Source organism: Pan troglodytes, chromosome 13 (assembly GCF_028858775.2).
Source record: "Pan troglodytes isolate AG18354 chromosome 13, NHGRI_mPanTro3-v2.0_pri, whole genome shotgun sequence".
Taxonomy (NCBI): Eukaryota; Metazoa; Chordata; class Mammalia; order Primates; family Hominidae; genus Pan; species Pan troglodytes.
The window spans coordinates 92,470,638-92,488,305 of NC_072411.2; the positions used below are offsets into that span (position 1 = coordinate 92,470,638).

Consider the following 17,668-nt stretch of genomic DNA (forward strand, 5'->3'; position numbering starts at 1 on the left):
CTTGAACCCAGGAGGCAGAGGTTGCAGTGAGCTGAGATCACGCCATGGCACTCCAGCTTGGGCAACAAGAGCGAAACTCCCTCTCAAAACAAAAAACAAAAAAAAAAAAAAAAAAATTACCCAGGCATGGTGGACCAGCACTTGTAGTCCCAGCTACCTAGGAGGCTGAGGTGTGTGGATCGCGTGAGCCTGGGAGGTCAAAGCAGCGGTGAGCCATGATTGCACCACTGCACTCCAGCCTGGGTGACAGAGCAAGACCTTGTCTCAAAAAATAATTTAAAAAATAATAAAAGAAAAGAAAAGGAATTCTGTAGACTGAGTGATTTATAAAGAAGAGGTTTAATTGGTTTACAGTTCTGAAGGCTGTATAGGGAGCATGGTGCCAGCATTTGCTCAGCTTCTGGTAAGACCTAAGAAGTTTACAGTCATGGTGGAAGGCAAAAGGGGAGCCCCAGTATCACATGGTGAGTGCAGGAACAAGGGGAGGGTGGAGGGTGGAGGTGCCATACATATTTAAACAACAGATCTTTTTTTTTTTTCCAGGCTGGAAAGCAGTTGCACGCTGGGCTCACTGCAACTTCCACCTCCTGGGTTCAAACGATTCTCCTGCCTCAGCGTCCCAAGTAGCTGGGACTACAGGCATGCGCCACCATGCCCAGCTAATTTTTGTACTTTTAGTAGAGATGGTGTTTCACCATGTTGGCCAGGCTGGTCTTGAATTCCTGACCTCGTGATCCACCCACCTCAGCCTCCCAAAGTGCTGGGATTACAGGTGTGAGCCACCGTGCCTGGCCAACAACCAGATTTTGAGAGAACTCAGTATCACAAGGACAGCACCAAGTCATGAGGAATCCACCCCCATGACCCAAACACCTCCCAATAGCCCCACCTTCCACACTAGGGATTACATTTCGACACGAGATTTGGGTGGGGACATCTAAACTATACCAGAAATCAAACACAAGGCCAGGTGTGGCAGCTCATGCCTGTAATCCCAGTACTGTGGAAGGCCAAGGCAGGAGAATCATTTGAGCTCAGGAGTTCAAGACCAGTCTGGGCAACATAGCAAGACCCTGTCTCTAATTAAAAAAAAAAAAAAATCAAACACAAAAGATTTTATACTCTTTGATTCCACTTATATAAAGTTCAAAAACAGGCAAAACTACCCTGTGGGGTTAGAAATCAGAATGGTGGTTACCTTTGGGGAGAAAGAAAGAGGTAGTAATTTGTAAAGGTCACAAGGGGATCTTGTGGAGTGCTAGTAATGTTCAGTTTTTTGCAATTAGTGGTGATTACACAGTTTTTATTATATTTATTGTAACTCAGTTGTACTCTTATGATCTGTGTACTTTTTTGTATGTATGTTATACTCTAATAAAAAGTTTTAAAAATTAAAATATAATTTGTTTTTTTTTAAACCACATAACTGAGATACATTTGAAGTGCCTTGCTTACTATTAGATAGGTGCAAGGCTGGAAACAGGGAAGCCACTATGGAGACAGCTGCATTAGGTCCTGAGTTGGAGTGGTGTGTATAGGGATAGGGTAGGTGAAACATAGCAATGCTGAGAGGATACAATGGGCAGAACTTAGTGTTTGATTGAAGATGATTAAAGATTTTGGACTATCTGCTTTAAGCCATAGGGACCAAATGGATTTTTCTTAGGGGAGGAGGAACACGGTAGAAGAGATATTTTTGAAAAGTTAATCTGCGTACCACTCATAGCATATGTTGCCTGCTATTATAATTATGTTAATTATAACTGATCTATTTGTAGACATGTCCCTGTTAGTAAATCACAAGCCTCTTGATGGAAGGGACCTGATTTTATGCTTCTATATCCAGGGCCTAACTCTCTGCCTCACTAAAGTAGATTTGTTGCCATTTAAGTACATAAATAGTAGACAATAAACACCACATAATGTGGAACTGGATTGGGAATGAACAAGAAAAAAAATCTTAGAAAGTACATGAAGGAAATGATATTCAAATATGTATTATTAATTTTTAAAGATTGTATTAAACCATATATAGAAAGATTCTTGATTAACCTAGTGAAAAATAGCTATGTCAAAACAACAGCCAGCCTCATACTCAGTGGCAAAGCAATAGAGATATTTGTAGTAAAGAAAGTAGTAAGAAAAGGAACAATTGTAGATCATCACCAATATTTACTATTATTTTGTCAACATAGTAAGATCTTAAATATAGATATAAATATTGGAAAGGAGACTAAAGTATCATTGTTTATAGTTTAATATGATCACCCACCTAGAAAACTCAAGAGAATTAAGCAAAAAAGATATCAGAATAAAAGATTTAAATAAATTAGCCTTCTTTCCTTCTGTTTACATAACTCATCTTTTTGGTCTAGTGAAAGTCCCTCTTCCTTCATAAGCCAATGCTGAGGAGGGAGGGTGGGAGAGGGAGCTAAAAAGAACTCACCTCATCACTACTGTCACCATTGGATTTATCCATTTATTATCATCCATTCATTCAACAAATAATTTATAACTCTCCTTCCATGCCCCTTCCATTTCCTCCCCCGAAGGTAATTAATGTCAAGAGTGGGGTGTTTATCCTTCCTTGCCTTTCTCTATGCTCTACAAGCATATTCCAACAGTCAGGCTCTATGATACAGTTACAATGGTATATCAGGGCTGCTGGTTGCACCCAGTGTCTGTTCTCTTCTTTCACAGTCATAGAATTTTTATCTGTGTACATGGCTACTGAGTTAAAGACTAGATTTCTCAGCTTTCCTTGCAGATAGATGTGGTCATATGAGCAAGTTCTGCTACTGGAATTTAAACGAGTAATATATACATATGTACAACTTCTGGTCATGTTCTTTTTCTTCTTTTTTTTTTTTTTTGAGAAGGAGTTTTGCTCTTGTTGCCAAGGCTAGAGTGCAGTGGTGCGATCTCAGCTCATTGCAACCTCCACCTGCTGGGTTCAAGTGATTCTCCTGCCTCAGCCTCCCAAGTAGCTGGGATTAAAGGCAACTGCCACCATGCCTGGCTAATTTTTTGTATTTTTAGTAGAGACGGGTTTTCACCACGCTGGCCAGGCTGGTCTTGAACCCCTGACCTCAGGTGATCCACCGGTCTCGGCCTCCCAAAGTGCTGGGATTACAAGCATGAGCCACTGCACCCGGCCCATATTCTTAAAAGAAAGGAAAATGCCTTCCCCTTCCCCTTTTCCCTTTTGCAATGGCTGGAATGTGCACATGATAGTAAGAGTTGGGGCAGCCATGTTGGGTTTTGATGACAGAGCAACAAGATCAAAAGAGCATAAATCTTGAGTCCCAACACCATGGGCTCACTTATTTACCTAAACTTTTTAATTTTATGATTTTTTAAGTTCCAGGGTACATGTGCAGGATGTGCAGGTTTGTTACATATGTTTACCTAAACTTTTATATGAGGGAAAATCATACTTTTTAAAAAAAATTTAAACCACTGTATGTGGGCTGTTCCAATGGACTACTGTCCATGCTAAATAATACAAATATTGAACAACATAGTGTTTCCCCCTGTCTTTAAGGAGCTTGCAATCTAGCATAGAAGTTGAACAAATGATTACAATAGTATATGATAGATGCCATGATAGAGAAGGCACATGGTAAACGAAGCCACTGAGGGGCGATAAAGCCAGTCTATGGAGGACATAATGCTTTGTCTAGGATATGGAGGAGAGAGAGAGTGCAAACCACTTACACCTGCTTGAAACAACTCTTCTATAGTCTTCAGTGACAACATCCTCCTGAATTGCCTTCTACTTCTGACTGATCCTTCCTGGTTTTCTCTCCTATACCAACTGGTAAATGTTGGCCCTTCTCTGGGCTCTCTGAGTCTATTCTCTTCCTGAGTAATCCCCTTCAGTCCAATGACTGTAAATAGTACCTCAATACTGATGACTGCCAAATCCAGCCCTTTCTTCTGGGCTGTGGACTCAAGTTTAATTGCCTACTTCACAGCTCCACCTGCAAGGCTCACAAGCATCTCAAACTCACTCAGTCAAATGTGAATTCTTCCTTTTTTCCTTCCAGCCTGCTCCTCCCACAGTCTCCTCCCTCTCAGTAAAGGTTATCACAATCTTCCCTAGTTGCTCAAGCCAGAAACCTGTGAGTCATTCTTAACACCTCCTTTCCCTTGCCTCCCACATGCAACATATCACCAAGTATGCTCATATACTTCCCCAAACTCTCAAATCTATCTGTTTCTCTCCATCCCAGCCACTACCACTGTGGTCCATGCCACTGTTAACCTTTCTCCTTGCTACTGGTTACAGTTACTTTTTTTTTTTTCTTTGAGACAGGGTCTCACTCTGTCACCCAGGTTGGGGTACAGAGGTGTAATCATGGCTCACTGCTAAGGTTGGGAGATTGACCTCTCGGGCTCTGTCAATCTTCCTACCTTAGCCTCCCTAGTAGCTGGGACTATAGGCATGCCACCACACCTGGCTAATCTTTGTACTTTTTGAGAGATGAGGTTTGCCATGTTGCCCAGGTTAGTCTCAAACTCCTGGGCTCAAGTGATTCGCCCACCTTGGCCTCCCAAAGTGTTGGGATTACACGCATGAGCCACTATGCCCAACACCAAAAGAATCTTTGCAAACACCTTACCATGTAATTTCTTTGCTGTCTCATAGGATTGTGCAACACCATGAGGCACCCTTCACATTGTATTGTACCTCCTAGCTGTGCAACCAGCCAACATTGCTCCTCTCCTAAAACATAGTGAGACTCCACCTGTACAAAAAAAATTAAAAATTGGCTGGGTATGGTGGTATGCACCTGTAGTCCCAGCTACCTGGGAGGCTGAGGTGTGAGGATCCCTTGAGCCCAGGAGTTCGAGGTTACAGTAAGCTATGATCACACCACTGCACTCCAGCCTGAGTGACAGAGCAAGATCCTGTCGAAAAGAAAAGAAAAGAAAACAGATTACTTTGGTGGCAAAGTGAAAAGTTGATTGGATGAGAGAACATTTTGAGGCAGAGAGACCACAGAAATTTTGCAGGCAAAGGAGAGATAACAGAGATTAGGATAGCACAGGGATGGAGAGAAGAGGACAGGTGCTAGAGATATTTGAAAAGGTAGAATCAAGAGTTTGGCATCTGACTGGATGTCATAGACAGAGTCATGGCCCGCTGTAGATGTCCATGTCTCAATCCCAGGAGCCTGTGAATATGCTTCATGGTAAAAGGGACTTTGATGATGGGATTAAGATTCTTGAAAGGAGGAGATTACGCTAGATGATGAAGGTGAACCCAATGTAATGAGGGTCAGAGTCAGAAAAGGCAATGTGAGGATTGTGGCTGAGGTTAGAGTGGTGTGCTTTGAAGATGGAGGAAGGGTCCATGAGCCAAAGTATGTGAGCAGCCCCTAGAAGTGGAAAAGGTAAAAGAAATGGGTTATTCTCTACAGCCTACAGAAAGAATACAGCCTTGTAGTCACCTTGGTTTTAGTTCACTAAAACCCATTTTGGACTCTTGACCTCCAGAATCGTAAGATAATAAATGTGTGTTTTAATCCACAAAGTTTACGATAACTTGTTACAGCAGCAATAGGTAACTAATACACTGGGCATGGGTATAAGGGTGAAAGGAGCATTGAGAAGAAGGGCCTTGTACAACTGGGTGGATGGCTGTTTGGGACCCCAGAGTCTGGGAACCCAGAAGCAAGAGTGAATGAGGGGCCGGGTGCAGTGGCTCACACCTGTAATCCCAGTACTTTGGGAGGCTGAAGTGGGGGGATCATTTGAGGTCAGGAGTTTGAGACCAGCTTGGCCAAGACGGTGAGACCCCATCTCTACTAAAAATACAAAAATTAGCCAGACATGGTGGCACATGCCTGTAATCCCAGCTATTCAGGAGGCTGAGGTAGGAGAATCACTTGAACCCGGGAGGCAGAGGTTGCAGTGAGCTGAGATCACGCCACTGCAATCCGGCCTGGGCGACAGAGTGAGACTCCATCTTAAAAAAAAAAACAAAAAAACGAGTAGGGGAAGAACAGAAGGTAAAGAAACATTGACGTGGCACTTAGTGAGGTTGGGGTGCCTGTGACACATCCCACTGGACAACTGGCCATAAGGATCTGGCCCTCAGGAGAAAAGCTGACCCCAAGAGAGGGCTTTTGGAGCATCCTCAAATATTCTGTGATTGAAGCCAAGGAGTGAGAGAATTCGCAGAAACAAACAGAATCAGAAGAAAGGAAAGCCTAGAACAAAACCCAAGGAAAACTAAAACTCAAGTGGAGCAAAGGGGAGTGGCCAGAGAGGAAGAGGAAAACCCAAGACTTGTGGGTCACAGAAGGCAGAGGAGGGGAGAGTTTCAAGGAGGAAAATCCAACACTTACGGGGCACCAAAAGAAGAGAAGGGAAGAGTTTCAAGGAGGGGACCAGTGTCTCGTGTTCCTGACAGGAGAAAGAAATGCCTGGAGAAAGAAATGATTGAATATCTACGTCAATATTGAAAGTGGATTTAGCATGAGGCTACTATAGTTTAAGTTTCAGAGACCCTTCATAAGCTCAGGAAGGGGCCCTAGAAACTTCGTATTTGTAATTGTTTTATTCTTCCTAAAGAGGGACTCAAAATTCAGAAACTTCAGGGCCTATCAAATTCTTACCAGTATGATTTCATGGTTAAGAGCTTAAAGCCTGGAGACAAAAGAAGCATGCTTTCCCTTTCGCTGTTTAGTAACTTTGGATGGGTCACATTAACTTTCAGCCTCGGCTTTCCTCAGTTGTAAAATGGGAATAACGTTTCCTACACCTATAGGGTTATAAGGCTCAAAGAGTACCTACACAGTGCCCCATACATAATAGATGTTTATAAGCGTTAGCTACCATTGTCACTCTTGTCGTTGTTGCCGTTAGCTACCATTGTCACTCTTGTGGTTGTTGCCAGAACAAGACAATAAACTCCTTAAGAACAGGATGTGGCATCCCCCAAAGCCCATCACAGGCACACAGACATACTTGCCAAGTGAATACTCCACTCTCCCCCAACTCTCTGCGTGTTTAACTAGAAATACAACTTTAATTATATTCTTAGTGCGACACACACGGTTGGCTTTTCAGCAAGATGCCAGTAGCAGCTTCCTGAAAAAGGGTGCCTTCGTCTCAGTGTTCCCCCTTCTTGGTGAGCCCCGAAACTCACAGATCGTTTGTCTCCCGCACCCCGCCGTCTCCTCCCTCCCGGGTCAACCTGGGACAGACGCGGAGATAACGCACTGACAGCATTAGCATTGTGTGTGCCACTTAAAAGGCGCTCAAGGAATAAGGGATGTTAGTACATTTTCCCCCACCTTTCCTGGCCCGCACTCATTGCCTGGGGGCTCAGCGGGAGTCGCTTGGGGGTGCGGGGGGGTGGAGGGTGCCGTAGGGATGGAGCCTCGCCCAGTGCTTTCGCCTCCTCAGCGTGCTCCCCGGGCCCGGCTGGGTTCAGGGGTCCCTCCGGGCCGCCGGGGCGGGCTGGAGGCCGGGAGCGGGCAGTCGACGCATCCGCCACCGCCGCAGGAGGCGGAGCGCTGCACCTGGCGGCCGGTCCTCAGCGCCCGGCCCTGAAACGGGTCCAGCCGGTAGTGAGCGGCGGCGGCGACTGTGAGGCCCGGGCCGGGGAGGAGGAGGAGCCGCAGCGGGAGAGAAGGTCGCGCCCGCGGGAGCGCTGGGCCCTCCGCCTCCGTCCTCCGTGGCCCCACCCGGTCCGCATCCCTCGCCTCGCCTCGCCGCGCCCCGCCCAGCCCGTCGCAGCCCCGGAGGAGCGCGCGAGCAGCCCGGGATGGTGCGCGCTGCCCCGACAGCCGCCGCCCCGGGGCCCCGAGCCGCCGCCCCGTGCTCCGGGGACAGGGCTCCCCGCGCCCCGCGCAGCTGAGCGCTGCCGCCGCCGCAGCAGGTGAGTCGGGCCCGGCTTGCGGAGAAGGGGCTCGCAGACCCGCCCTGGCCTCCCCCGCCCCGCACGGGCCCAGCCGGAGGGCGGGTAGGCACCTCAGCCGCGCACACCTGCTGCCGGGAAAGGGGCTTCGGGGCCGGGGCTCGGAGCTCAGCGTGCGCCGCTGTCTCCGCTCGGGCCTCGCTCGCCCGCCGCTCCCTCCCTCCCTCCCTCCCCCGGCTTCCGTGTCGGGTGTCATCTTTGTGGGGTGCTGGGGGAGGCTGCCGCCTGCGCCCCCAGCGCGCCCCGTGCTGGCAGCACTTCCGCAAACGTAATTGGAGTCGGGAAAACAAAGGCGCTGCCCAGGGAGCCCTCGCCGGGCGCCCACAGCTGCTGCCGCGGGTGGGGACGGGGGGGTGGGCGCCGATGCCCCGGTCCTCCTCCGCCCAGGCCGACCCGCGCCCTCGCCGTAAACATCCCTGGGAAAAAGGAGGAGGTGAGAACCTCCACACAGCCCCAGTGACAAGGACGCGGCCACTTGTGTGGCAGGAGGAGGAAATTGACAACGTCTGCCCTCCCAGGTTAATAAATACGGAAAAAAAATACCTCTGCTCTGCCAGCCACCATCCTAGCAGACATCCCCCACCTCGTGCTTTACTTCCACTTGGTCTAACATGTCTCTGGAGCCCTTTTGAGATACTACTGGGGGTTGCTAGTCTTTCTGGGTCATATTTATTGCCCATAGAGCAATTTTCCTGCAAATTTAGGTAAGATGGTGGAAAAATACAAACGCAACTTTCCCCCTCGTTAATCCCATCCCCACATGGACAGACAGGTGGGTTAATTACCCTAATGCATTCGCAACCACGGACGTTTCTTTTCATCCCAAAAAGATTGAATAAGCACCTCACAGAACTACTGGAACATATAATACCTTGCTTACTAGTGTGCAAAAGACTTAAAGAGTTGGGGTTCTAATCCCAACTTGTATTTAAATAGATGTGTGTGCTTGGGCATGTCACATCTTCCTGAGCCCCAGTTTTCTCACATGGAAAAGAGGATGGTTGGATATTATAGTGGCCAAAATTTCCCCTAATCCTTCTAGAAGTCCATGATTTTCTAGAAATCTAACCTCTTAAGTATAGATGAATGTGAAGGGTGGGTGGACATACAGTTGACTAAAATATGTAATAAAAGGAGATGTGTACTTGGTAGGTCCTTTCCCCAAGATGTGGGCACTAGCCAGCTAAAAGTGTATGCATCTGTTTTAGCCTTGTTAAGTAAAAGAGGATAGGATCCTCCTCTTTGGGAAGCTTGGCTTTTGACACGTCAAGCTGCTAGCAGAGGTGCAGGATATGGTCAGTTGTTTAGTGATAGTCAGATGGCTTGTATTTATCACGAGGTGTAAGTAAAATTTAGGATTGCTTAGGGGAAGGATGGGACATTGTTAATGAGCCCAGTGCAGGATGCTCTGGGGAAATAGGAGGAGAGAGCATCACTTCAATAATGCATTAAAGCTACTAAGTAGTTTTGTGTCCTTCATGTTTACAGCAGTTTATTTCTAAGGCACTTTCCATCTCTATACAAATAAATATAAAAGCGTGAAGGCAAATAAAACACAAAGACAAAAAGCAGAGTTCACAGGTATTTGGTGGTGTGAGTATTGGATCACCAATTCCGTCATATATAGTGTCTGGACTATTAACAGTATTAAGGCATTTTTTTGGGTACTTATTATGTTCAAGACACCATTTTAAACATTTAGTATCTCAATCTCTGTAAGATAAATCTTTCCCCTAGTTCTGTGCATGACAAAAAGGAAGCTCAGAAGGGTTAAGCAACTTACACAAACCACATAATCAGTAAGAGGTAGAGTTAAATTTGACCTCATGTTTCTGGCTCCAAAGCCCAGGAAATTTCCACATGGTGTCCCTCCCTAATCAGAACCCATTAAGTCTCCCCACCTACGCAGATGTCTTCCTTAGCTTCGTGCCTTTGAAAATTAACTTGATTTCAATGTACATGTATTACTTATGTTAACATTTAGCCATGTAGGATAATTTATATGTTTATTATGTATGTATATTAATGTGTGTATGTTTACCCTTTTGTCCTCACCAGTTGTAGATTGAAGGCAGTATGAGGCTGACAGGTTTCTTTGTTTTACTTCCTTTGACAGCAAATCTTAATTTGGCAATCTCATTGTAGGGAAAGGAAGAAATGCAAAAAATGTGTGTCTGCTAGCTATTTTGCACATTGGCTGAAAAATCAAGATGCTGTATATTAAATGAAAAAAATGGCTGGGCAAGGTGGCTCATGCCTGTAATCCCAGCACTTTGGGAGGCGGAGGCAGGTGGATCACGAAGTCAGGAGTTCAAGACCAGCCTGGCCAAGATGGTGAAATCCCACCTGTAATAAAAATACAAAAATTAGCTGAGCGTGGTGGCGGGCGCCTGGAATCCCAGCTACTCAGGGGGCTGAGGCAGAGAATTGCTTGAACCCGGGAGGTGGAGGTTGCAGTGAGCCGAGATCGCGCCACTGCACTCCAGCCTGGGCAACAGAGCGAGACTCTATCTCAAAAAAAAGAAAAAAAAAAAAACTAGCTTCAGAAGAAATTTATATACATTTGTTTAAACCTGCATACAGGCACACATACGCCTTTTTGTCCCCAAACTGTTGACAGTAGTTTTTTTTTTTTTTTTTCCAGACAGAGTCTCGCTCTGTCACCAGGCTGGAGTGCAGTGGCTCGATCTCGGCCCACTGCAACCTCTGCCTCCTGGGTTCAAACTATTCTCCTGCCTCAGCCTCCCGAGTAGCTGGGATTACAGGCACATGCCACCAGGCTCAGCTAATTTTTATTTTTTTAGTAGAGACGGGGTTTCATCATGTTGGCCAGGATGGTCTCCATCTCCTGACCTCGTGATTCCCCTGCCTAGGCCTCCCAAAGTGCTGGGATTACAGGCATGAGCCACTGCGCCCAGCCGACAGTGGCTGTCTTCAGGAAGTGAGACAAGATGGAGAAAAGAGGATGTTTTTGCTTTTTACCTTATAAAGTTATGTTTGGGCTTAAAATTTTGTTTTTGGAACAAGCATGTGTTCTCTTATTATATAAACTAAAAAGGAAAACAAAAGAAGACTAGAATTAATTGATTTTATAACAATCCAAAGTAAGATAAAATTGAATGTGCCTAAACTCTAATGTTAGGGAAGTGAAATGAGACTCAGGAGATCAAAGTGAAAGGTGGCATACTGAGAATTGGGGGGCAAAGAGTAAAGAGTCTCAGGTGACTGGCTTTTACTTTTTCTAATAGTAACTGTAGCATATTCTACAACTCCTCAGTTTTCCTCCTCAATAAGAATGCTTTGGAGCATACACAATTTATCTGCTTGATTAGGGGTGATAAGAATTTCTTCCTGGTCTTGCTAGTGGTGGCTGTCTTTGGAAGCATGATTGTTCTGTACAGAACAATCTGGTAGAAGGTAGGAGTTGGAGAAACCAATTTACCTGCTGTGTCATCTCATGAAATTATGGCATTCTGGATGACTTTAGGTATAATTATTTTTAGTAACAATTTAGGAGAAGCAAGTTATCATAAAGTTAAACTAATCTGATGCATATGTACTTGTTAAATACAGTCCCATAGTTCTATCCAATTCTATGTAAAATTAACTAAAACCACTGCTTAGAATCCTTAAAAATTAATACATTTCCAGACTTAGAAATCCAGAGCCATAATACATTCAGACTTTTCAGAATCAAGAAAACACATGCTTAAACTTGGTTAATTATCATTGTGGTAGTAGGTAATCTTGAGAAAGAGGGAATTGTAAAAGTATTTTACAGAAGAGATATTCTCACAATTTTAGGTATTATCCAACATTTCATTTTGGGTTCTAATTATGTTTTAGGCAGAAGGAAATCTCCATCTTTTAATTTAGGAAACTTTGTTCAATAGGTTATCTTTAAAGGCAGAAATCAAGTGCAAAGTCCTACCCTACTACAAGGCCAGTTTGGGTAAAATTTCTTCCTCAAACTCAACTAACATGGCATTTCCTTGGGCATAGCATTTTTGATTCCTGGGAAAAGCAAACAAACACATCTGATGTCAATTCTGTGTGGGGCAATGAAAACACCTTAATGCCTCCACCAAGAACATTTCCTTTGAGTTTATAATTCCTCCATGTTTAATTATCCAACATTAGCTGTCTGTTCCCATTTACTCTACTGGCATTTTGGGGGTGAGAGGGGCTTGTGTCAGCCTGATTTGTTTTCCTAAATTCTGAATGATACATTATCCAGTACTTAGCCCCACTGCTGGATTCAGTAACATTTGCTTTGTAGCTGTTTTTGATTGCCCACATTTGGATGATATTTATTTACTGTTTTTGCAAAATGGCATTGTCTCAAGTTGGCTGGGCAACTTTTGGAATCTACCAGTCATTTGTTCAGACAAGTGATGTTTGGTGCAGGGGCCAAAACAGAAAAGCCAACCAAATAATAAATAATTACAAACGTGGAACACCTAAACCTTGAGCCTATATGTTAATATGTGTCTGCTATAGTTACTGGTTGCTATGTTATGGCTTTAAAAAGAGCACACCCTCCCAAACCCCCACCTCTACCTCAGCACCAACAAAAACTACATCCCAATGTTGTATGTATTCAAAGTAGCCTCTCCCTGCCTTGATCCATTATGATGTAAATCTAGCTGAGCCACGTGTTGATGATTATGTTGAAGAGATGTGAGTGAGAGTTCTGTATTACCTTGTGACCTGGTGGTCCTGCTGCATTTTAGGATGGGAGGGGCGGGGTAGAATGGGGGAGAATAGGGCAAAGATGGGAAGAAATTCAGACCCTTAAAAAACCATGTTCAAGAGATGTGGAAAAAAATTGAATTAAGCGGGGCAGAGATGTCTTTCTTTGACATTTGTTGTGGGGCATGTTTTAGAATGGGAGACCAATTCAGGAAACATTTGGCAAGTACAAAACAGGAAAGGCCAGCTCTGAATGACTCTGAGGAAATGTTTGGAAGCATTTTGATCTGAGGCCAAGAGTGGGATGGGGGAAAGACAGGGACACTATGAATCAGCAGTGGGCAGAGTGAGCTCTGGTGTGTGGCTTTGAGGAGGATAAAAAGGAGGAACTGGTGCTGCCTGAACAAGCCCGATGTGTGGGTTAACCATGCCAAAGGAAAGTGAGTGACGAGCCTGGACTGGTAGTTAGCAGTCTGTGTTGGTTATGTAGAGAGACCTTGTTCCACAGGCAGGTGCGCTCCACTCTGCACGGGGCCTGCTCTCTCTGAGCTCCAATAAACCAATGTACCATGAGCCCTCCTATACTGTGGGGTGAAGAGGAGACATGGCAGTCAGGGCCCAGGATTCCAGGAGAAATTGAGCACTGGAGCAGTGGCAGGAGTGGGTCCCTGTGAGTCATACTGGGAATTCTTAACTGTTCAGGGCACTTTTAGGGACAAAGTTAAGGTAGAACATACTTGGCCTCAAGGTACTTGGCTCAAGGTAGAGCAAAGGAGGAAGGCACCACACCAAACACATAAAGCAGAATCATACAAAGTGACATGCATGCTGCCTATGACTTTTAAGAAGTACTGTGTTCCTGGGGCCTGTCTGGGGGGTTGGGTGGCAGGGGGAGGGAGAGCATCAGGATAAATAACTAATGCATGTGGGGCTTAATACCTAGATGATGGGTTGGTAGGTGCTGCAAACCACCATGGCACATGTTTGCCTATGTAACAAACCCGCATGTCGTGCACATGTGTCCTGGAACATAAAATAAAGAAGCGCTGTGTTCTTGATTAACATGCTCCAATCCAGCAAAGGCAAGCTTCTTTAGCTATTATGGAGTGCCTTTCTTAATTCTATTTCAAAATCATGTCTGTGCAATTGTGTTTAACTAATGAACAAATATGCCCCAATTCACATTTATAAGGGAGTTTAAATAAAAGACTTTATTATCATTCTTTTGAATGAGTAAACATGACACATTTCAATTTTATTTTCTGTGTAATGAGGCTCCCTGTAAAAGGTGTGCATGTCTTTTAAGAATGTCTCAAAGTCCTTGTGACAGTCCCTTTCAATTCCGTATACTGGGAAGCACAAGGCATTAGATGAATGATCAGACCTCAATTTAGTAACTCTATAATTTTTCAGGAACTCCGGGAACAAGGACATCCCAATTGTCACTCAAATGTTTTATATTTAAAATAATTCCTTTTTAAATATGTATTTTTAAAGTGATAAATAATAATTTTTTAAAAATCCAGCCAAGTATAAGAAAAAAATTAAATAAGTCCTAATTTTACTACTCAGAGATAATCCCTGATAACATTTTGGTGTCATTTTTATCGAGTCTTTTTCTAAAATACATTTTATTTGAGCTACATAGATTTACAAATATAAACTGTACTATATCTAGAGGTTTGTGTCCTACTCTTTCATTTAACGTGATGCATTTTCCCATGTAGTTAAGTTCTATTTTCCCATGATATGGATATAAGATTTTATTTTTCTCTATAGCTTATTTACCTATTTTCACCATAACTTATTTAACTGTCCTTATTATTGATCACTTACTTTGTTTCAGTTGTGATTGTTGTGAAAAGTGTTGCAATAAAAATCTTTACATTTAAGTCTTTGCTTTTCAGAAAGTTTATGTTTTTACTCTCAGTGAATGACAATGCCTGTCAATTCTCATACTCACCAGCATTGAATATTTCCATTTTAAAAATTATTGGTATGGTATGTATGTTAAAGTATCTATCTTTTTTATTTTTATTTATTTACAGACAGGATCTCTCTCAGTTACCCAGGCCGGAGTGCAGTGGCGTGATCCTAGCTCACTGCAGCCTTGAACCCCTGGGCTCAAGTGATTCTCCTGCCTTGGCCTCCTGAATAGCTAGAACTACAGGTATGAACCACCATGCCTGACTCATTAAAAAAAAATTGTAGACATGGGATCTTGCTTTGTTGCCCATGCTGGTCTTAAACTCCTGGCTTCAAGCGATCCTCCCGCCTCTGTCTCCCAAAGTGCTGGGATTACAGGTGTGAGCCACTGTGCTCAGCCACTTTTTTCTTTTATGGGCTAAGTAATAAACCTTTTTCTGAAACTAATTATATCATTAGAATTGATAGCTTATGGTAATTCTCAAGTTATCAGAACCGTAACAGCAAAATAAAACAATTTTAGATGACATATATGGGAATGTACTAAGGATATAAATTATTCTTTTAGACTATAGCACATTTAGGGGATGTAAGTAAAAATAACTGATGATAGTCCAGGGCTATAGGAAAATGTATTATAAACCTTGAGATCTATATTCTGGTCTCAACTGTAAACTCATAAAAGGTCTGAGAAAGAAGCACCCATACATTTCTGTCTAAACTGCCTTGTCTCGTGTATAGATTGTGCTTTATTTAACCCTCTTAACTTCCTCAGTGTCTAATAGTGTTAGAATAGCTCTGTAATGTGAACTGTTACTTGTTCCTCCCGCTGGGCTTGTTCTAAGACAGGAAGCTTATTTGAAAGGTAGAAGGAAATGAAGTTCTGGGGCCTGCTTCAAATTTATATTATAAATTATGCTATATTGGCACAATATTTAATCAGGAGTCTAAAACTAATAAATAGGAATCTGCTTCATGATGGCTGATAAGGTCTGAGGAACCTAAATTATAAATTTTTAATTGACATTTGATTATTTTCTTCCACAAAGTGAAAGTGAAAATCTAGTTGGTCTTTATTACTAAAGTCATCTTTATGGTTATAAGCTATTTCCTCCAACCCTTAAGAGATCAAAATAATTTGTTCCTTTTTCACCCTGTTAGCAGGTTGAAAGGAAATGTTAGAGAGGATTTCAGGTCCTTTCTTTCAGATTTATGATGTTACAAATATAAGTAAAATGTTTCTACAGAATATTTTATTTTAAGTGAATAGTTATTTCTTTCCTGGAGATAATGAATTATCATTCCAGTCCATATTACGATAGTGTGTTCTCCAGTGAACCAGTGCCTCACAGGCCCCCATCAGGCTGTAGACATGAAAACAGACATGAACATAAATTCATGAGCACAGATGGATGAAATGCTAGCCTAGTTCAAGGGTGGTGCCAAATAATTCTGGGAAAAGTGCTTTTGGCATAATTGCAAAATAAGACCCAGAGTTTTAATGAAATATCTGGAATAAAACTACAACTACCACCAACACCAAATGTTCATATGTTGCTTTTAGATTAACAGAATGCTTTCTCATACTTTATTTCATTTAAGCTCTAGAATCCTTCTGGGAGTTAATTGACTTAAGTTTGTATGGAAAAGGAGGCTTAAAGAGGCACTGATTTATCAAAGCCAGGGGGATGCAACTGGGACTTCTTTTGACTCTACTTCCTAAAATTAATTTTTGATCACATTAAACTTTAATAAAAATTTATATGTTTATTGTCATCAGGTGCTTGTCAAACAGTATTGAGAGCTTACAGGGGTAAAGGGCAATATGTTATGTTCTAGATTCCTCCCTCGAGGGGTATACAGTCTTGTTGGGCAAACGAGATATCTGTAAAAAGATAGCAATAAAGTTACCTATAAATCCTACAGTAGATGTGAGAACAATCTCTAGAAGTAGAGGAAGGAGTGAGGAAAATGTTTCAAGTGTATTCTATTTCCAGATGTTATGAAAGGTCCCATTAGATATAGTGAATTCATAAAGTACTGTTTGTTCTGAAATGATACCATCACAGGACTTCAGTACTGGATCATTAGCGATAAGATCAGCACACCAAAATAAAAGTTCAAATGTTGGGAAATCCTTAGCAAGGTCACAGTAGCAAAACTCTGCCAATCTATTCATCCTTTAAGATTGGCTCGAGGCCCCACGCCACAGACCCTCTGTGTACATCACCTGTGCTTGCTCCTGTTTGAACATTTAGCATAAGGTGTTGTGATTGCGTGTGCCCCCGTCTTCTTCTCGCCTCTGGGTGTCATGACAGGGACTGTGTGGCCTCCAGCATGTGTCCTACCTACTAGTGGGTGCTCGATCTATAGCTGTAGGGTTTTTTTGGTTGTTCAAATGAATGTCTTTTTTTCAGTATAATTCCATTGTATTTTGTGTTCTGTCGTCCCTCAGCCTGGTATTCAAGGCCCTGTGCCGTCTGTTGCTGTCTGGGTGGCCTCATGTGCCCTTTAGTCTTGGGATAAATCTTTTACGGATCCTCTGCTGCCTTTTCTTTCCTCTACCCTGGAATAGTTTTCCCACTCATCTTTGCCTGTGAATCCTGCCCATCTTTCAGAGTTCAATTTAAGCCCCTCGTTTTCTTGACAACCCCTGTCTGAAGTATGGACACCCTACTTGGAACTCCAGAAGCATGCCTATTGTCCCTAATATCTTTTAGTTAATAAATTATATAGGGCTATGTGGCTTTTCTTCCATTATTATTCTGACTTTTCATTTAACCCTTTAGTGGTGTGTGTGTGTGTGTGTGTGTGTGTGTGTGTGTGTGTGTGAGAGAGAGAGAGAGAGAGAGAGAGAGAGAGAGAGATGTGCTTTATCATTGCTTGTCAATGATAAAGCAAGTCTTTGAGGCCTAAGACCTAACTTTTGGGATCCCTGTCTCATAGCTGCACAGTGCATTGAGAGTCAGTACCTGCTAAGAGCAGCACTGCTACTCATTCCCTATGTGACTTTGGGCTGGTTATTTGCCTTCTCTGTGCCACAGTTTCCTCATTGGTAAAACTGGGAAAGGAATCATTTCCACCCCAGAGAACTGTTGTGAGTATTAAATGAGTTAA

The 17,668-nt window shown here is 43.3% G+C and overlaps 1 protein-coding gene across 4 annotated transcripts in view; it reads left to right on the forward strand.

Annotated features, from left to right (window-relative positions):
• Positions 1 to 7,528: 7,528 nt before the first annotated feature.
• Positions 7,529 to 17,668, forward strand: part of MFSD6 (major facilitator superfamily domain containing 6) — a 92,746-nt gene continuing 82,606 nt past the window's right edge. The window contains exons 1-2 of one of the 4 annotated variants that reach the window (XM_054680027.2): positions 7,530 to 7,894; positions 14,674 to 14,795. The gene's annotated coding sequence lies outside the window, so the exon portion shown is untranslated. Of the gene's footprint in view, positions 7,895 to 14,673; positions 14,796 to 17,668 lie in introns of all 4 variants that reach the window. The other 3 variants (XM_016950206.4, XM_016950205.3, XM_016950207.4) reach the window with 3 other exon arrangements.